This window comes from Vidua macroura, chromosome 2 (genome assembly GCF_024509145.1).
Source record: "Vidua macroura isolate BioBank_ID:100142 chromosome 2, ASM2450914v1, whole genome shotgun sequence".
Taxonomy (NCBI): domain Eukaryota; kingdom Metazoa; phylum Chordata; class Aves; order Passeriformes; family Viduidae; genus Vidua; species Vidua macroura.
The window spans coordinates 62,301,120-62,323,795 of NC_071572.1; positions in this window are offsets into that span (position 1 = coordinate 62,301,120).

Here is a 22,676-nt window from a genome sequence, read left to right on the forward strand (position 1 = left end):
TCCTACTCTCAGCTCTTGTGTCCTTTCTCAGCATGATGCTGATGTTTCCTATGATCATCAGGTAATGAGGCATTTCAAGAAATCACAGCTTGAAGTATTAGCCATGTGTTCAAGGAGGTGTAAATTACATTGTTCTGCATTGAAGGGATATGTTGAACACTGAGGATAGTTATAACTATTCAATTAGGAGTCCTTTCTACAGAGATCTAGGAGAAAGGACTGACAGGGTATTTTTTCTGTGTTCTGCAAAATAGGCTTTGGTCTGCCTTGATGTGCACTAAGAGGGTAAGAGTAAGAGCACAGGTATTCATTTGGTTGAAGAGTATTACGGCTTGGTGGTCCCCGGGGGTCCATATGGCCTCCGGGTCAGCAGCTGCTGTAGGTGTCCCGGATAGCACTGTGCTGATGAGGCGCAGCCTGTCTGGGCCCCCTGGCTAGCTCCGAGCCGCTGGTTACTTTAGCGAGCACTTGTAGAGTGATTTCAGCTCTTAGTGTTTCAGCTCTGTGCTCGCAAAGTGCCTCAGCAGATGCAGGGAAGGAGAGAGGTGAAGGCTGTGTGGAGTTCTGCGGAGATGTCTTTATTGGCAGCTTCTGCAAAGGGTTCCAGTGACAGCTCTTCCGTCCGAACTGGGCAATGGTATGGGTTTATATAGGCTGTTGAGGGATCAGGATTTGTCCTATGGCTGAGGTCGAGGAGAATACGACCTATAGCCTTACAGAGAAATAACAGGTCTGATGTGCGGAAGAGGGGTAGCTCTGGTCCACTCATCATGACTCTGCATTTCTTATCTTAGGCTAGTGACCGCCATGGAGGCCTTGCAGGGCCTCTGACTGCTACACAAGAGGACTTAGAGAACATATCTGCAGCCCCCAAAGGACTTACAAACTTACTGGGTAAATAAAAGAATGCTTAAATTTAGTCTTAAAGCTACAGCTGGAGAAAAACTTGAGTCTTCCACATTTACTGATAGCTAAAAAGGTGATCAAATATACATGAGTTCAAAAATGCAAAATGAGATAGTAACTTAGGGATCTCCAGAGATATTCTAGTCCAGAGCCCTCCTTAAAACAGACTAGTTTCTAAGTTGTCTTTTGCTTTCCTATCATTCTTTCTGGAAATAATTAGTGGGACTGAGCACAATTTAAAATTGTAAACCTCTGCCTTCCAATATGGGTGGCTCTTTCATAAAAACAGTCTCTGAAACCATTCACAGGCAACATTGTGGGTGTTCTAACCAAGGTGGCAGAGATCTAATTTGTGACCAAAACTTTTCAGATGTACTTCTAAGAAGAAATTTTAGTTAGTAATCATTTCAAAAACATTTCAAAAGACTTTTCATATTTTCTATGAATCAATAATGAATTTGGAAAGAGACTCTTTGACATTTTGTGATCAGATGTTTTCCATGTAGCCAAAGCTGCATCCCTTCATGCAGACCCAGCAGACAGGACACAAGCATGTGTGCTCTATAGTGATGTCAGTCCATGGCTGGCATTACAATGAATGCAGACACTAGTGGAAATTACAATGGGCTACCAGCAGACACATTTTTAAGTGACAGCATATGCATGCAGTGAAGTCTGTGGTAGCTTGTGCATGGTGTGTGTTAAGGAAGTTGCTTTCAATAGACAAATAGATGCTTTAATGACAGAAATGGAGCATAGTATCTTGAAACCAGATAGGGAGTCTGTAACAGCTGTTCAGCTATTTCTTAAAATGCATCCTTACTACTATGGAATAAATGCAAGACACATGGTGAGACTGCAGCCACTATTTATACACGACCCCTCAGTCCCAGGAGAAATTTCTGTCATTTATGAATATTCAAACTTTAAAAAAAAAAAGCCAACATATTTTATGGGTTACATTTACGTATTCAGAGTTTTGAATGTGTACTATCATGGTGTGGTAGATGTTCTAGATTCTAGATTTAAAACTTCTTTTTCTCTCAGGGTGGAAACATATTATTCATATCTGGAGCTCACTAGAAAGGGGCACTGAGAGTTTTTTGGCAGTTTGCATACATAATTATTTCAGTACTGGAAGCTTCAGTACAGGAGCCCCAGTAAAAGGACAAAGTACCTCAGACTTCATGCAGATAAAGCTCATGTGAGTGCAGTGAAATATCTTTTATAGCTTGTAAGGAGTATGAATAGTATAGCTGACATTTAAAAAGTGTTCATATCTAAAATTATCTGCCCTCTGTAGGCAAATTTTTTTTTTAATTTGCCCAAATTAAGGCCAAGCAGTGAGAGAACACTAGTCAAGATTCCTTTTCCTGAAAAAAATAGACTTAATAGACTTTAGATATGTTTATTATATGTATATTTCACCTCCGGAAGGTACAGGTATTTCAGACACAGCAAGGCCATTCAGAATGTTGCTAGAATGACAAGTTCGAATTTCCTTAGGAGCCTCCCTAAAATAAAAAACAGACTGTATTTTGGACCATCAAAAAGCATGTGGCTCACATGTATTTTGAATGCTTGTATATGTCCTCTTCCAGACATAATTTGCTAATTGTTTTAAAACTGCTTGGAACTGCCTTTTAAAACATATCTTCTATTCTGGATTGCTGCTCTAAATACATTTAAGTGACTGACTTCTGGATTTCATTCTGATTCTCTTTCCTCTGCCAATTTTGAGTGGCCCAATTAGACCTTTTTAAAATAAAACCTCAGTATCAGGCTTATTATTGCACTGAATTAGATATTTCTTTATATTTGCATCATTAATATTACAGGTCTACCTTTTAAAACCTTGACTCTTTGGTAACAAGTGTTGCAGGCAAATTGAAAAATTTGCATTCTTCTTACAAGCAAAAAAAGACTCTCCAGGAAGTATATTTTGCTGCTTTAAGTAAGATATTCACAAAGTAATAGCAAGGAGATAAACACTGTTCAGAATTTTAGGCTGTGGTTTATAGGAAATAGTAATTTGCATTAATGTCTCCTGTATTGCAAGAGTGTAGTCAATCATGAATCTCACATGCCTTCAGAAAGTAGACATGCATCTATTAGGTATCCAAAATCCTATTTTAAAACTTCAAGGGATCTCCAAGTAAATCTTAAAGCTTTGTCAAGCTTTTGTGCTTGTTGTGTCCACTGCAGTCCCTGAAGAGAGAAGGCTACCGGGTCACACCTTTTCCTTGAAATGAATTGTATAATTTGTGCTCAAGTGGCTTTGGGGTCACAATACAGAGATACAAAATCCCCAAGGGACAAAACAGATTCTTTCATCTGCATGATTTAAACAGGTGTTGCCACCTTTTATGCCAGCTGCCAAATCTTGGCAGAAAGCAGTGCTAAGGAATAGAAAACGAAAATAAGGCAGCAGTATGTTGTCCTGAAATTTGTGTGTCACTGGTTGGTTTTTATTCCACATGGGATTTATAGAAGTGCATAACTAGGAAGGAGATGCCATTCTGTTTGCAATATACTTTTCTGACCCTTGGACATACTGAGTGCTAGTCCTGAGCTAGCTGATGAATAATCACTCTAGGCTAAAGAGTCAAAAAATGCTGTATATATTTTTGAGTGGGTTTCTTACAAAATTAGAACTGAAGGATAAATGTGAATTGGAGCTAAAAGAGAGCTTGGTTTTGTTTTCAAAATTCAAACATAGTTAAAGGCAAGAATTTGGCACAGAACTTGCAATTCTATGAAGTTATAAGTTCTAAAATAGTGACAGGTGTGACAGGTCTTCCTTATTTACTAAAAAAGGTTTCTACATGAATTGTTGGTTAGAAGTACTGGAGTAACATGGGTAACAAAATACCTTACTTACAGTGTGCATTTTGAGGAATTGCAGATACTTTTTTGATCACTGAAACAGCACTAGCAGTTCAAATCCTGAAGAATAAACAAGTGTGATATTTACAGATATTTAGATTTTGTGCAGCTGATCTATATAAAATCCTTAAGGGAAAGAGCTAAAACATAACTCCATACAGTTAAACTGAAAAGAGACCTTTCAAACTTAATTGTATGGTTAATTTTTCAAGACAGAATTTGAAATTGGTATGAAAAATCTTAAAAATATATATAAACATAGAAAAAGTAGGTAACTTTTATTACTGCCATTGGCATCTACTAAAGAGTAAATAATTTGATTTTAATGTAAACCTTGTTTCTTTTTATTGAAAAAAAAAAATGCACTGTAATTGAGGTGGGTTTGTAACAGGATCATTAGTCCTGGATGCTGAGGAGTATTATGATTCCTTATGTGGATTACCTAAAACATAATGACAGCTAGAGATAAGCCCTTAAAGAAGAAGGACAGAAGAAAATGCTTTTTCAGGCCTGAGTAGATGAGCCATGATGAGTATGTTAGTACCAATGCACTCTGAGAATGGGCTAAATGTCAGGTTATTGATTGCTGGGAGAGGAAGTGACTTTGTATGTGATGGGAATGTCATGCAATGAGAGGCTCAGTGCTGCTCCTGCCCTCGTGATTGCAGCTGGCCTCTCCTAGACCACTGTGTTCTTGACTCGGTATGATGACAAGCACAGGCTTAAATTAATGTGTGTCTCAGTAAATTTCAGGTGGTTTGTGTATGATGAGGATGCAGTTATGTTTCAGCCTATCAACATGCCAGTGGGCTTGCTCCATGGCAAGCCCTTGGGTGTTATAATGAGGATGAGAAGAGTATGTGCTCGACTTGAATCAAGAAATGAAGAAAGAAACTAATCTGCCAGTAATGTGAATGTGTTCCCCCAGAAACCAGGTAGCTTAATCACAGTTAGGAAATCAAACTTGACACCTTTGTTTCTGTGGAACCTGATGAGCATCATGAAGTTTGTGCTGGGTTAATATTCCAGTCTGAGGTGGCATGGAAACCTGTCCTGTGTGACATTGCAAACAAGACTGTACCCTTCTGAGAACTGAAGTTCCTACTTCTCTCTAATATTACTCTAGTGGCTGAGCAGAATGATGTAATTAGAGGTCATCATCTGGAAGGAATAATAGAACCTTTGATATGGACTCAAAACTCTGTGCACTAATTATATATCATGTCCACAAATATATATATATATATATATATATACTATATATATAGTATATATATAATATATATATATATATACTATATATATAGTATATATATAATATATATATATATATGTGTATATATATATATATATATACAGAGGTGTTTAAATTTAAATCCAGGATGTGCAAACTACACTCTTTTGCTTCCCAGCTCATGACTTCCTTCTTATTTTGTAGAATTAAGTCTATAGAACATAAACTTAACAGCAAACATTCTCTGCAAAAGTTCTCATTAAAAAAAAAAAAAGCAAAAAAAAAAACAAACCCAAAACATCCTATATAACAAAACAGTATTTGAAAATAAAACAGTGATGCAAATCTAAAACTCTGACTGTCATATGTAGCTACATTCATTTGTTAGTCTATGTTGCCATTTCACATAGGTTCATGGAAGATGGAAAGTGGAAGTTGTAGTCACCCTAATTAGTTTTGGAATTGATTAAGAAACTGTCAACAAATGATGACTCTCCAAAAAAAACCCTATTTGTAATGTTGTTTTGAAAAACTTGTTTGCTTCCTTTGTTTCAAAAACATCGAATTCCTCCATTTCAGAATGAAAGACTAATTTTTTTTTTTTTTCTTTTTTTTTTTTTTTTTTTTTCTTTGAGCTGAGTTAGCTGAAGCTGGTCTTTATGGTAAATGAAAGGAAATGGACTGGTATACTTGGGGGATGTTGGTTTTATTTGTTTTGTGTTTCTGGGGGTTCTTTCCCTTATGGAAAGAATTGGCTTGATGCTGTTCTGGAGAAAAGAAAAATCTTTGATCAGGCTGAAAACTCAGAGGAAGTAACTTTACAGAAGAAGTAACTAATAGGATTGTCTGAACACAAAAAAATCTGGAGATTATAATAGTTGCTATATTGTTGGTTCCCAAACTTGTAGACTTCAGATATTAGCCATTCAAAGGCCTGATACAAACTGACACAAGTTTTCTCTAAATGTCATGTCACTGTCTTGGTACATGGAGTTCACCTTACTATTAATACATTTGATGAGCTGCCATTTCAATCTTCAAATATTTCCTTGGGAGAGTGGGGAGGGAGATGAAATCTGTGGTTCTGAACTGGCAAAATTACCAAATGCATATATTTGTATGAAAAAGTGTATGAAACCATAAGGGATTTCTTCAACAGTATTTTAACACTATTAAGAGTCTTAATCTCTATCATAATACTAAATAGCCATGTTTCTCTTTTTCACTTTTTGTTAATTGAAACTAATTAGTGTGACAGCTTGGCCTAACTCAGTAGATTGAGTGTAGAGATGTAACCTGAAAGAACTCAGTTGCACTGACAAGTTTGCTGTCACAAAACAGAGGTAAAAGTTGCACAGTTAATGAATGACCTGAAGTTTGGACTCTCAAGGTTGCATCTCTTATTGACAGCCTGGCTACTCAGTTGCAGAGCATAGTAGATCACATAGCAGGCTTTAAACAACCAAAAAAATGGATCTTATTATATATAGTTTTATAATAGCTTATATAATTATATGTAATATATTATAAAATATATTTTGGTATCATAGAAAAATAAATTAAGACCTTTCTTTTGCTCTGTATAATTGATTTTTTTTCTTCCTGCCAGTTTCTAGGAAATATCATGGCCTGATGGGGGTTGAGTTGGTTAAGAATTCAGATTTCAAATGCATTGTCTTTAAACTCGGAAACTAATTGGATTTACATTTTTTTTTTCCTCCAGCTGCTTACAGCTCTTAAACTCTTGGTAATAATTCAATTCTTCTGAATATTTTCACTGAAAAAGTGTTCAAATACTCTTTACTGTGAATTAAACAGCATGGAGGCATTGGTTAATCTTTAATATTTTTTGCATTATTTGAAATTCTTGATGCTTTTGGTAGCCTTGCATCAGAAGTAAAACTGATCAGTGGTTTAAAAAAACCAACTTCCTTGTCTTGTTTAGGAAAGTTTATGAGAAGCTGGGGTGAAGATGAAGTAATGTGATCTGAGCACCCTGCTTCTACGAGCACTGCTGGATTTTTGACTGTCTACAGACAACCCTTGGCATGGGATAGAAACAAAAACTGAGGAAGTCAGAGGAAAGTACTTCTGAGGACTGTTATTTAATAGCAAAATAGTTTTTGAAAATTTGCCTATTATATTTTAGGCTTTCTGTATTGGAATCAGCAGAATTCTATATTCTCTGTGTGCTTCTTCAATTTGCATAAAACATTAGTTTGCAAATACAGGGAAGCACTGGTTGTACTGCCTCATTGGAGCCTGCTATTTAACCACATTCTAGGATGGTGTGCTGCTACAAAGTCTTCCCCTATTTCTTGCAAGGGGTCAGACATAATTTCTGAATACTGAGTCTTTGAATTTCCTAGTTGTCTGTTCCTAGTTCTTAGTTTGCAGTATACAAAACATATTTAATGCTTCATAACTCTAGATGTAAAAAAAAAAATTAGAGAAAACTGGAAAATAAGAGAGGCTTTAAGCTATGTTACATCATTTGGTACTTTAGGAATGGCCATATGGGTTTGCATTTTTTCAGAACTAAGGATAAACTATTACAAAGCAAAATTATATGAATCAAATTACAGATTATTAATCAACCTCTGATAAAGAGCATTTCACCTCTGCCAGTTTCAGCAGTCTACATTTAAAATAATGCTTTCTTTAGGAGGAACTGCTAATACCAAAAAGAGAATTTCAGTCTATTCTTGAGGTCTTAAGTGTCCCCAGCTATGTGATTGACAAGACCATATCTCTGTTTTGGTTTACAATCAGATTTTAGAGGCATTTTCTGCACAAATGCAGAAGTCATCATGTTTACCTAGAGTTGGGGTTTTCTTAAGTGCTTGAATAGCTTTAGCAAAACACAAAGCAGCACCTTTATATGGGAAGCTGTTCAGGACTACCCTTTAGACTTAGTTAAGGTGCTGCTGGTGGAATTCAGAAAATGACCATTCACTTCAGTGAGAAGAACATGTAGCAATTGATATATGCAGCCTCCCAACAGCCTGGAGAGACACAAGTGCCTCTTGTGAGCCTTATGGCAACTTCACTCCATGTTCAGTCATGCTAATTAGGCAGGGGTTTAGAGAACAGAGGCATGGAGGAAGCTTGTATTAGAAAGAAATATACACTGTTGAACAAGATTCAAAGGTCTCTTGTGTAGCTGCCTGGTATCTTTGCCACACCAGATAAAGGGATGAAGTAAAGGGAGAAAAACCTCATCATCAGTATGGAACTGATTTCATGTAATGTCCACACTTGCATTCCCTACATAGCTCTCAAACTAAGCTGTAATTTTATAGGTGGGATCACCACCCACTAGATGGTAAGATTCACTCAGTTTTCTATAGGTGGCAGTCCAATTGGAGTATATATCACTTGAGAATCCAAGGCAGGACAATCCAGTGGCTTGTGTGTGTAATGCTTTGGATGGCAGTGTTGCACTTCCAGCTATCTGCTGTCCTTGCCAGGTCTGTGTCCAAGAAGCTGGTTAGATAAAAAGGCAGGGAAGCTTTCAAAGTCTGTGAGAGACCACCTTGTCACCTTTTACAACTGTCTTGGTTGCTCTGTCCTGAGCATGAAGCAGTACTTGCTGGAGTATCTAACTACACACCTTCCTTCTGGTAGCTCTGACCCCACCACCCTGGCTGCCAGCATGTGGGCTTGTTGTGATGCTGGAGTCCTCTGCTGCCTGTAGAGCTGTGTGTTGTTCCCCAACCTGCTGTCTTCCTCCTTTCCATCACTTCTTGCAAGGGGGTTAAATGTGGTGCAGTAGCCAGAGTCTCTGCTGTGTAATTTAACCATTTAACTATGCTGAGTCATTTAGCCATTTAACCAATGCTTTTGAACCAGAATTTTCTTAGCTGACCTTAGATTAGAAACTCACCACTTAAACATTGTTCTCCCTTCTTTGAAGTGGTTAGACCATACTTTTAATAATGTGCGCTTGGATTGCTACTGTACTTTAAGCTGACATAGTGTTTTCTTGAAGGTTTATAGGCATTTCCTATTGTTAGAAGACTGAAACAAGACAAAATGCACCATGTGCTTGATATGAAGTAAACACACTTTATATTCCATTATTTCCCTTGGAGATTCATTTCACCTGCTCAAATTTGCTTTTTCAACAAAAAAGAAAGTGGATGCACAGACAATACAGAAGTTTTGTCCCAGTATAGCAATTCAATTAAAAAGTCTGTTTCTTCTATCACTTCCTGAAATTAGCAATTCCTGATAGTGGCATAAATATAGCTATCTTTTATTTAGTTTGTAGGTAGGGACATAGTTGAATTTTTTTTCAAATTGGTTTAATTTGAATGCCTGAGCTTGAGTTTAATGAACTTGTGTGAAGTATTATAGAACACAGCTATGCCACCTTGCCTTCCAATTTTCTGTCTTCACAAATCACAACTTTTCAGTGTTTTGCTGAATACTAATATTATTTTGTTTGAGGTTAGTTGGAGAATATGTGGTGCCTAACTTTCATTTAGGATGTCCTTTTCATGTGTTACATTTACTGATTATGTCAGCAAAGCAGCTCTGTGCTCGTATCCATAGATGCAGAAAACTTAAGCATGCTATTTAGCTCACAGTGGAATAAAAATGCAATTGCTACTTGACCACTGTTGTTATTGCTCATATGTGAACTACTTCAGTAATTATCTACATTACATTCTTAAAAGGAGTTTAAGAAACAGAAGCTTCACAAAGAAAGAATGAGTCTGATGGATAAAGTCATCTGCAACATTTTACTCTGTAAGGGGTGCAAATTATCCTTTTGTCAAGAGCCAGAATGGCTACAACCAAATTGCTCAACAAATTGCTCACAGAAGTAAATCAGTTAATCAAGCATGTTGCCATTTTTTGAACAAAAAATTAGAACTTGAATTTTGGCATGTAGGTACCTGGACATCTGTGTACTTCCTTACCATCTTTGAAACCAAATAGATTACCTCCTTCAGTGGCTTTTGGAAAAGAAACTCTATGATTGATTTTGGTTTTCTGATAAATATTTTACACAGTGCAGGAAAGAACTTGTAGCAACATAAGCTACAAATTGGTTAAGCTGTAAGACTTAACCAGGAAAAATTCTTTTCAAGTCTCTTGAATGATGTAAATTGTTATCACAATTCAGGAATAACTGCTAAGTTTTTAGTACCATAAGTGACAAATAATGAAACAACTGATGTTTTTTATTTTGAAATGGGCAGATGGTGTTGTACATCTAAGTGTAATTGCAGTGTGGGAGACTGTTTTGTTTTTGGACTTTTCTCAGTTAGAAACTAGTACTTCATAGAGTTTTCTGAAGGGGGGTAAAAAGGATTGTTGTCAGATTTTATTTTTTATGTATCTTAACAGCTACTGCTTAAAGGCTTTTGTCTGTGTAGCTATTGTGGCTTCTTTGACAGATAATGAAATGGATGCACTTGCAAAGGAAATGAATGGGAAAAAATCCTATGTGGGGATTTTTCATATGAGAATTTATTATTCGCTTATTTGCTCTTGAAGCATGGCTAGAGAGTGAGAATTAGGAAGTTCCTGCAAGGCTAAGCCATTCTGCAGTTAAACTGTAACACCTCACATTGACTAGATGTTGAAAGTGCTGCCTTTCTGCTTTTAGGAGGCCTTGTGATAGTCAATAAGTGCTAAGAACTCTCACTAGTAGAAATGAGTAATTTATTAGTTTGATTTTTGTTTTGCTTGAGCCTTACAAATTTCAATTGACACCAGTAAAGGCTTTTTAGTTGTGGCAAGGAATGAAAGAATCTGTTAACTGCTCCTTAGCGGTTTTGGAAGTGTGTTAAAAATATAGGTAGAGTCAAAGAAAGAATTCACAGTATTTGCTGAAATGTGTCATAGTGAAAATCTGAAACAGACCTGAAGTTTGAGGACTCAAGAATAATTAATTGAAGGATATCTTCAGCAGTAATATCATCAACATGTGTGAAATGCAACTTGAAGACAGAGGTTTTAAACTGGAGGTTTATTGTTGCTGTAAAATGAATGTCAAACAACCAGCAGTCCAACTTGAAGCTACCTTGGCTCTGAATCATTCAACCTGATAGAGGTTAAGGACAGTGAAATATTTCTAACCCACATTGTTACTGGAGACAGATTTGGGGTTTTTTGGGTTTTTTTTGCCCTGGTATACAATATTGCTTTTTTCCCAAAATAATCACAATTGCTCCTTCTTTTAGGAGAAGATGTAAATATTAAATTTCCCTTTATTTAAGATATAAAGAGTTGTCAGATGACAAATACAGTAACAGCTGGCCTAATTGTTTTAAAGTGAAGTCACTCTAGCCCTTAAATCTTGTGGAATGTGTCCCTCTGCAGGGAAACCAAACTTGTTAAAAATTATTTTGGAATCTCAGGAAAGAGTTTCTCTAAAGGGAACTTTCTGCCTAACAGCAGAAAGTTACTAATGAGGCTCATTACTGGTCTCTGATGATGGTATAAGATAAATAAACCCCCCCCTAAACAAACAAAAATCCTCAGTTTTTAATTTCTGAATGGACAGTGCTCTGTGTTTATATTTTTAACAATGTAGTCAGTGGAAAAATATTCAGTACCACTTCCTCCTATTCTCAGATAATACATGGTGTTCAAACTGCCCTGCCTGCTGTGTTGCCTAGTCAGGAAAAGAGAATTGATGCTTATATAAGACCTAAGTGCTGCACCTCTGCTTGCCATGGAAATATAGGTCACTTAAAAGTAATGTTAATTTTCACAGGATGAATCACCAAACAAGGAATGACACAAAATGTAGAAAGGCTCCAGTACAAGAAAGAGTTTCTCTATGCAGGAAGGAGATAACAGGCAAGGTATAATAACCTTCAAAATCCTTGGTGAAATGTGCAGGTTGGGTGTGGGTTTCTAAGGCAAGAAATAGGGCTACAATCAAATGAAACTTGAAAATTGGTCCAGTATCTCAATAGAAGATTGGAAGACTACAGAAGATTGCTTTAAAAATGCAGGATATTATAGTCTGAGAAACTGGAAAGTACTAGAAATAGAGTGAAAAGGAACTGCTACTGGTATCTGAACTGGTCTTAACAGTCTTGAAAGGCTCACCTTATCTCCTTTAGAAACAAAGCCTACCATAAAAGCTCACTGATTTTTAATAAGGCAAAATTCTGCATGTAGCCCCTTTTAAATTAAATGTTATCAACTGAACCTGTCATTCAATGTCTGTGGCTTTACACCTTTAGAGGGCTTCTGTCAAGCTACTGCTACTGAATGGTTTTTGCTATTTTAGACTTTGCACATAGCCAATGGGTTTAAAAGTGCACAGTCTGGTTCTTTGCAAGTTGCAGCTCTGGTATGAAGCCCTGCCCATTGCTGTACCACACCTCTGAGATGAACTGTACAAATTGATACAAAATACCTGGTCACTGAATTGTAATCTATCATTGCTAATGCTTCAATCTTGTTTTAAAATGGATAATTGACTAGGAAATAGCTCAGTCTTCTGGCTGCCAGTATTTCTTGTGTGCCTTACAATTTTATTAGTCCCTACTTTAGGACTTTAAATAAGACAGCTGGTAATTTATCTTGTCTCCATTCTCAGAGTATTTATCTACTGAAGTAGCTGATAGTGCCTTTCCAAGGCTTGTCAAAAACTTGAATTAAAGCAGTGTATAAATGATATTTCTCTTAAATACATTTTTTTGGGCTTCTGCACTTTATTTTAAGTTAATAAATGCCAAAAAAATATCACACTGAACGTTGTTGGTCCTACAGTCTTAAAAACATTAGCAGGGGCAAGCCTGGGGAAAATACCAGAAAGAAACCAGTTTTCTGTGAAACAATCAATGAGAGACTTCCTTCAGTGTGGTTTCCTGTAAAGGTGTTGGTACATGCTAGGAAACATGGACTAACTCATGTAGCTTTCTTTCAACACAGGTATCTTGATGGACCCCCCACAACTTTTTTTATTTTTAAACAAATGGCAATTTTCAGGTATCAGGTGCCTTGTGGCTCTGAATGGCAAGAGTCCTGTGTTACAAACTGGGGGCTGCAGCTTAGGGAGGGTGGCAGGGGAGGGGTGATGCTCCCTGGCCCCAGCAGCAGGGCGGGCTGGATACCCATCCTGTATTCCTACAGCTCTCAAGTACGGGGTGTGAGTCCTTGCTATCACTGTGCACTGCACTTCACAAAGGAACAAATGTGAACTAGCTGAAGCCAACAGCACACAGAAATAAAAAACAGGAGTAATTGTGATGCCTAGACAGGCTTCAAGACCTCAGAAATACTTTAAGCCTTAAAAGGCATCCAGAACTTAGCTTTTGAAACCTGACATTGTTTTGATAATAACTGACAGGCAAATGTAACAGAGCAGCACTGATTTGCCATTGTCAAGATGTGGGAAATACCTTGATACTATGACTGGAAATATACTACCATTACCAGAGCAAATAAATAACTACAATTTTTGCTTGCTTAGCCTTCAAAATTGATTTAATGGTTCAGCCTATAGGCAAGGTCCTTTACATTGGTACTCCATGTAGAAGCTGAGGGTGCCAGTTCAACAGCTAGGTTCATTGGATAAAATTACTTAGAGGCAAAGCCATATATTGAGAATTGAACAAAAAACTTCAATAGTTTTAAGGTGAAATTGATTTTTAAATGCCAACCTGTGTTACTGTTAATTGCAAAATACTTCCTGAGTCCCATATGGTGAAGAATGGGAGTTCTAAGTTAAATCTAAACATCCCTTAAAATGTGACATGTTTGTTGTTGAATTACTAGAAGGAAAATGGCCACGGTAAATTTTGATAGGAGACATCAAGAGTAATTGCTAAAATATTTTTCTACTTATCTTTTTTTTTTTTTAATACTGCCATTTGCTTGAAGGGGAAAATACCTTTGGTGAAGAACTTCAGTGCCACTGGTTAGCTAACCTAATTTAGTGCTGCTCAATTCTTTTCTATAGTGTAATTCAGGTAGGAAAGTTATAGGAAGTCAGACTGTAATTTGACAAATGCCAGAAAAAAATACCTGTCTTTATGTGCCAGCTTTGAATGCTTTGAATATGTGACGTGCACAGGAAAATATTTCCTGTGAATGAGCAAAGGAGTAAAAGAGGTGAAAAAGGGGAGCTTCTGTGGATAGAAGAGTGGAGGAGCTGCAATGAATAAGGGGTAAAGCAGGGTCACTTTGGAACAATTGGTTAGAAAGGGTGGGAGGATCCCCGTACCTGATGACATTTCGGGCTAGAAATTTACCATAAAGATGTTTGACAGCATTCAAAAGTGATTGTTATTGATATGACTCTTGGATTATCAACAGTAATAGAAAGCCAGACTTAACTACCTCTACTTCAATTAAGAAATTTAATATGTAGTGATAATTTGAATGTGCTATTTTTGCTTCATGAATTACCTTGTGTTGTTCAACACTTGTGCCACATCCTCAGCAGAGTGTTATGAAGAAGACCTTTAATCAGAACTATTTTGTTTTAATGTTGCTCTTTAGTCTCACTCCTTGACAGCCAGATCTTTGCTGATGTAATTGGGAAATGTTTTAAGGCTGCTGTCTGTTCACCTAATTAAGAAAATGATTGGGTCCCCAGAGGGACACATCTCCCTAGGTGAGGCAAATGAAAGAATTGCTCTCCTGCTGTAGAAAAGCCAATTGGAATGTTTTGAGAATATCTCCAAGATCAAAGTATATTTTTAATTTTCCTTTGTGCCTCAGCTGAGCTAAACCAAAGATGAGCATAGCCCAACATACATATTTATATTGAAGGAAATGAACCATATGATAAGTCATATATAGAGGGGCTTGTGGCATTCACAATGAGATATTCATCCCTCCTGTGCCTGATGAATAAAAAGGTAGTCACTGGTCTCTCAGACATATTATAGTGCTCACCTAAAGCTTCCTTTTTTTTTGTTATTGGCTTATTTTTCAGAAGATGCTAATGATAAAATGTAATTCCACCTAATAATCTGCACACTGAAAAAGCAGGGCAAAATTGAAACGCTGAAAATAGAGGAAAACTCAAATAGTTTAGTGAAAATTTCCAGAACTCGCACTGAATTTGTTTAAGGTCATGAAGTACATGCATTAGGAAAGTAAAAGATCTAATATACCATTGAATCCTACCTAGTTTAAAACAAAACAAAAAAAAAAAAAAAAAACAAAAAACAAAGTAAACAACAAAAAACCCTCAAACGAACCCAAACCCAGGAAATCTAGGAACAAAGACCTCCATCTTAATCTTATGTTTGAAAGTAATTATTTTCCCTCTTTATGTCAGACCAGGACAAACTGGTTTTATCTATGTCTAGCTCAGTGAGCAGTTAAGTGAATAAAAGCATTCATGTGTCATTATAATGTTGGGAAGATAGACTGCGAGAAATGGAAGTTACTAGTAAGAGTATTAAAACATAAACAATGAGATTTCATAGTCCCATATCACAAGGAAGGGTCTATAAACTGACATTTTTCTAAACCTCTTGTGTGCCCAACACCCAGAGGTATAAAACAGCTATGGCATATGGCTCACACTATGATTAGTCTCATTTCTTGAAATGCTTTAAAAAAATCAGCAAGATCTGTGTTCCCTCTATACGATCCATCTGGATGGTAAATTTAAGCAGAAAGGCAGTCAGACCTATTTCAGGACTGTGGCATTTCTCAACAAAAAAAGGTACAGCTAAGGAGCATTAGGGATAATTAGTATTCAGTTGTTAACAGCAATCCAAGTCTTCATATTAATCTTAAAAAAAAATCCAACCATAATACAAACAGAATTACCTTCACCCTGTGTCATTGCAAATAAAGGTCACTTAGTCAGCTTCCAGAAACTGACTGGAAAGCTAATGCAACCATGACTATATTCCTAGAACCTGGTTGTCCTTGCTTTTTGGCTACCTTTAGTTTGACTGTTCAGATGACTGAAAATGCAGAGTTAAACTGTGTAAGCAGCAGATTTCTAAGAAAGTAAAATTATGTACTGACTGGGAACCTGTTCATCCAAGAGACCGTACAGCAAAAAGCTTTTGGCTCTGCTTGGGTGGAATTGAAGGAAATGAATGCACAGCTTCAGTTGGTGCGAGACTGTATTGCTGCTTTGAATCATCAAAATACCATAGGACCATCACCCTACTGATGTTGCTAGTTTAACATTGCTCAAAAATCTGCACTTGGGAATTGTTAGAGAACAAAAGAATCTGATTTGCAAATTTAAACCTCTTCTGAAAAGACACACTTTGAGAAAAATGCATATCTGACATGCTAGGAATAAGGAAATTTTATTTTGATTTTTTTTTTCCAGCTTGAACCCCTGGTGATAAGTGTTCTGTGATGAATAGGCACACTAGTCCTAAAGGAAGACCTAAGGAAATAAGAATCATTAATAAACAAAATATACTGGCAATAGCCTTGCATAAAGTTTTAGGCTGTTTCAGGCTATTTTAGTCTTTAGAAGTGTATTTAAATATACTTCAGGGAAAGAGGAAAAGCCACGACTCTGAAAGCTTCTGTTTTGCTTTTTTTTTTTGTGATTTTAATACAAAGTACAACAAAAATCCTATAAAAAAGATAGATGGGAATCTATAGAGCAAAATAATGTTCGGGGAAAGTAGTTTCACAAACCAGGTTCTTGTAATTTTTCTCTCTGACATAGTTGGCTTAGTATCTTTTATGGTATACAATTGTTTCTACATAATTTTAATTATAATCTGCCATTTTATTGTAATGTAACATTTTCTTTTCATGAAAGCCATAAGTTATGCTAGTAATAAATACTTAATGTAACATCACCAAAAAGCTGGAATTTGCTGGTTTTACTCTGATACTACGCAATACAGGTGTTAAAACTGGTTGAATGATAATGAGAACTATGTGAACTTGAATAAGAGCCTGATGGAGATGGATAAACAAAGATGAATTTGAGAAAGAGTCAAATGTGGTTAAAAGGCTGCCGAGCTGCTCGGGCTGGTAGCCCCTCGGCACGAATGCTCGGATAGCTGGAGAATCTGATGGTCCACCAGAAGAACGGGAGGGACACTCGGGCTGCTGAAATCCTGCTCATTTATTGAAGGAAGGCAGACGGGGCAGACAGGGAGACAACGAAGCAGAAGGGAGGCAGGCTCCGAGAGCCCCGAGGGGCGGGGTAAGGGTTTTTTAACTGCGGGATGATAGGAGGATCCAGGGTACAAGGAACCAACAGGGAAAGGGCTAGAGAGTGGGGAGATATAACATCAACCAATGAGGGAAGGGGGAAAGAGTGGTCTTGGTGGGAGAACCAATGGGGAAACAGGGAACAGAAAAGATTCTGGGCAAAGGGGCAGACTGAACAATAACTGGCAGAACAGGGGGAGGATACAATTCTCTTACAAGGGATGGGGAACTCATACAACTGCTGTTTTCCATGGCAACCCTAGACTGCCTTCCCCAACCCCTCCTCCTACATCTCCCCCATTTTTATTTATTAAATAAGCATTTCCCAATGTTTTCAGCAACATACGTTTAAACAAAAATAAAGCAAGCGAAATAATGAAAATTATCAGGAAAATCCATAAAAGTCCCCTGAGGATGATAGCAACCCACCCTGGGACACCCCATTGAGATAACAGTTTATTCACGGGGTCCACAGCCGAGGTCTCAGTCTCGATGTTGTTAACTTGTTCCCGGATCCGCTGGATATTGGCTTGAATGGATATGCTCTTCGATGACAAATTGAAGCAGCACATCCCCTCGAAGTCCTCACAGCTATGGCCATAGGCAAGCAATAGAAAATTGATGGCAGCTCTATTTTGCAGTGTGGCGTGCCTGGTGACTTCTTCGCTAGCAGGTCAGAAAGGGCGGCAGACGTGGCATTGGCCTGCTTACTGAGCCAGCACTCGAGGTGAGAAAGCTCACCGAGGGCCTTTACTGCGGCATACCACGGTAAAAATATGGATACCGCGACCCTCTTCGTCTTGCCCCAGTTGTAAATTTCGGAGTCACAATTTTCCTCAAATTGGTTATAGGATCTCTTTTTGCGAGCCAATTGATTTTCCTTTTTCCAATCTAAAATTTGGGTTTTGTTCGGTGTCAGCATAGTAAGCTGGCCAAGGCTGCAGGGGCCTCCTTGTATCTGGGAGGGAATCCCTGCCCACACCCTGTCACTGCAGATGAGAAAAAGCTCCCTGGGGAGCACCCTGGGAATTGAGGAGGACTTGGAATTTGGTGGTGGAGGTGTAATTGCACCAATTTGCCGCATTGTATCTCTGATCGTGGGGAGATACATCGTGTCTTTCTATTTTTTGGGTACCAGCAGGGTGGAGTTTAGCCATTTGATCCCAGTCTTCCTGGGAGGGCTGGTACCTAAACCTGACACAGTATGTCGCCTGTGAGGAGCCCAATAGGTCCAATTCTTGGGGCTCCCGTGGTGCATGTGGCAGGATCCTCGTCCACTCATCCCAGGTGTCCACAGGGTTAGGCTTTTTCCCTGCATATGGGTATTCTTTTGGCGACAGGGGAATTCCTACCAGGCACGTGGATAACGGATTGTCCACACTTCCCATGGCCATGCAAAAGTTGTCCTGCTGCAAGGACTTCGCCAGCGTGATCCATATGTTTTCTCTCGGCTGTGGAAAGATCCAGCTCTTGACCAGTAACCACCAGATGATGATGATCAGGAGCATCAGGTGGTTCAGAGATGTCCTCAGGGCGGCAGTCATCCTCAGAGTCTTGTGCTAAAAGAAAACATAACTTGAATAACAAATTCTCCTCAGTGGTCCCTCCCCAACCTCCCCCATTTTTATTTATTAAATAAGTGCAAATTAAAATTAAGGGAAAAGGGTAAGGAATGAAGGTAAGGGAAGGTTAGGGAAAGGGAAAAAACACAGGGGACGATTGGGTGATAGGGAGTGTCAAGTCTGGTGGGGAAAAGTATCTTCGGGTAATCAAGACACATGTCACGATGTTGGGAGGAATGGTCTTTCTTCTCCTCCTCTTCCAGGCAGTGGAAGCTCCGTCCGGCGATGAGGTGTTCTTGGTAGTTTGCACCAGGGACGCGTTGTCTTGCTGAGCTGGCACCTCTACGAAGGGCTTGACATATTTTCCCAGAATCCATCTTGGTCCTTTATCTGTAGAAACACAGGCATACCCTCTCCCCCAGGTTATTAGAGGGAAAGGGACCTGAATGGCTTTGGATTCTGGGTCCTTTATCAACACTGGCGGCTGCTCGGTGAGTTGCACTCTGGTGTTATTATAAAAATGGCGGATAATAGGAGGGTCAGGCTCCTTCTCTGAGCAGTTTAAAAAATTCAGGACATACAGGGCCTTACATAACCTTTCAGCAGGGCTCATTGTTATGTCCGGGTTGTGTTGTTGCTCGAGGAGCCTTTTTAAATTTCTATGAGCCCTCTCTATTATCGCCTGGCCTGTTGGATTGTGGGGAATTCCGGTGGTATGGGAAATTCCCCACTGTTGTGCAAACTCACCAAATCGCTTAGAGGTGTAACATGGGCCGTTGTCTGTTTTTATGTGAGACGGAACCCCCAACGTAGAGAATGCCATGAAAAGGTGTTTAATGGCGTCCTTGGTTTTTTCGTCTGCATGGACAGAGGCAAACACTGCACCGGAAAACGTGTCAATAGAGATATGCATATATTTCATCTGGCCGAACGGCTCGAAGTGTGTGACATCCGTCTGCCAGATCTCCAGCGCTCCCAACCCCCGGGGATTCGTCCCCATAATGAGGGAAGGGAGAGCGAAAGACTGGCAGCTCAGGCAGGTGGAAACAATGGCTCTTGCCTGTGCTATTGAGATCTTAAACTGCCGCACCAGAGCCGGGGCATTCTGATGGTAAAATGCGTGGCTCAGCCGCACTTGCCGGAGGATATCTGGTAAAGTGGTAGAGGTAGTCGCAGATATTTGTGTAGTCATGGCCAGGAGGTCCGCTCTCCGATTACCCTCAGTGATCTCTCTGGGTAAATCGGTGTGTGACCTTACGTGCATGATATGGTAAGGTTGCTCTCTGTGTGAGAATAGCCAAATGAGATCAGAGAGCAAGCTATATAAATTTTTGTTTGAAACTTCTTTGAGGAGGGCACCTTCTGCCCTTTCTGCTACCCCAGCCACATATGCCGAATCAGTAACCAAATTTAGAGGCTGTTGAAATTTTTTGAATGCTCTCACGACCACGGCAAGTTCCGCGATCTGGGGGGAACCCTCAACCAGTTGGACGTCAGACTCCCACTTCTGACTATCCGGGTCCTTCCAAGTGATCACCAATTTATGGGATCTTCCTGACCCATCGGTGAACACCGTGAGAGCACCTGAAATTGGTGTTTTACTTTTAAATATCTTTGGGGCCAAATGCAAGGTATTCTTGAACAATTTATGTTTAGGATAATGAGTCGAAATTTGTCCGGGGTAACTGTCCAATGCAATGAGCAGATTTTCATTCATTTGCAACAAAGAGTCCAATTGATCTAATGTTATAGGTAAGTAGATGCACGTAGGGTCACACCCCGCAAGGGTTCGGAGGTGGTGTCGTGCTTTCATAATTAATGTGGCTATCAACTCTGCAGGGGTCGTGATCATTTTGGAGGGCTGGTGTGGTAGGAAAAGCCACTCCAAGATGACCAGGGGATCAGATGTCTTGTGATCCCACTGGAAGAGAAGTCCATGGAGGTAGGGGCACTTACACAACACTGCAAAGCTCATGGGCAGGGAATGGACCACACGGTGTGCCTGGCGAGACTTCAGAGCAGCAGCAACTCGTCCCAGGGCTTCCCGCGCGGCAGGTGTAAGCTCACGCGGTGAGGCGAGATCTCCGTCGCCTCAAAGCAGACGGAAGAGGGGTGACAGCTCTTCCGTCATCAGTCCCAGGAGGGGGCGGATCCAGGTGATCGTTCTGCACAGCTGCTGAAGGTCTCGCAGGGTCCTCGGATCCTCGTTGATGGTTACCGTCTGCGGCGTCACTGTCCTTCCCGTGATGAGGAATCCGAGGTACCTCCATGGTGCTGAAAGTTGGATCTTCTCTTCCGCTATCTGGAACTCTGCAGCTTTGATAGCCTTAATGGTCTTGTCCAAGGTTGCTTTCAGGTATGTCGAGTCCGTGGCACAAACTAGCACATCATCCATGTAATGCAGGATGATGGCCTCAGGGAAAAGTCGGTGCACAGGTGACAAAATTTGCACTACAAAAGTCTGTCAGAGCACAGGGCAGTTTTTCATCCCCTGAGGCAGGGATGTCCAATGATATCTTTTAAAAGGTTCAGCCCTATTCAATGATGTGTGTGAGTTCTTTCTTTACATACATTTTGTGTGAAGAAAACATGTCTCTCAGTGTCTGGATCGTCATGGATGTCCAGTACATAAAGCAAGGCAAAAGGATCTCCTTTCCTTAAAGTAAACGGAGGGTTGTTACAAATTACAGAGACGGTGATCTCCTCTCCGGGTGGAAAACACACTACCTCAGGCAAGATGGTGATTTCATTCGGTGTGTGATAGGAGTCTTCGAGGATGAGTACGGTGGTGTCCTGGCAGTCATGAAGGGGGCCCAGGAACCCAGCAGGAACTCTTGTCAGGTCCTCATCCTGTAGCGAGATGGTGACGCTGCTGCGGAGGACCCGACGATTGCCCTGATTTAGGGTACCGGTCCGGCGGAAGAGGCGGAGTCTGTCCTCGTGGCTGCGCTGAACTGCTGGAATTGGCCGTGCAGCCACTTGTCCTCCCTGATGGTCGGGAGGTTGGGATGCTGAGAAGGTCCACTTGGTGTCATCGCGCGGCCCCTCCTCGCGCTCTGCTGCCAGTTTCCCGCTGGCTGGTACCCCTGCCCCTGTGGGCAAAACCGCTGATCTTGATAAAATGGGTTCCTGGGAGATGGTCTTGGGGAGGGCAAGATAGGGTGTCGGATCTGTGGCCAGTGGGGACGGTTCGCCTGGATGTGACCCAGCTGACCACAGTTAAAACAGCGAGTGTTTTGTAAGTTTATCATGGCCCCTCCCACCCCTTTGCTGACAGCCAGGGCCACCGTGTGTTCCATTGACATTGCTTTCGTGCAAGCCTCTGCCATCTGGGGGATGGTGGGCTCGGGGTCCTGAGGTAAGGAGAATCCTTTTTGTTTCAGAATTGGAATTGGAAATGGCCATTTTTCGTAGAAGCTCTGCACGAGCTTCTATGTTGTCTATTTGTCTTTCAATGGCCTCTTTTAGTCTATCAACAAATGTAATAAAAGTATCCTCAGGCCCTTGCATGATGGATGAGAAGTTTTGGAGGGGGGTCTTACCGTCAGGAGTGCCTCCTTTCCCGCCATTGCAATGTCCTGGAGCAGCTCCTGTGCTAGTAAGATTTGATCCTCCAGACAGCTGAACTCCCCCTCTCCAGCAAGGGCCTCCATTGCCTTGTCCCCCTCTCCCACCACCTCTGAGAGATCATACTTTCATAAGAGAGGTTTCATCAGTTTCTTCCAATGAATCTCCCAGAGGTCGCATTCGGTGGGAGAAAACAGTGCTTTGGCAATATATCTTAAATCATGGGGGACTAGCAAACGTCCAGAAAATGTTAGATCCAACACATTTTTAAAGAACGGCTAGTTCCTGCCGTAGTCTTTTGCGGCCTTCCTTAACTCCTTCACCTCAGCATAGGGAATCTGCTTCCACTTTGGCTCCCTTCCCTGCCGGAGGATGACAGGTGCCGCAAA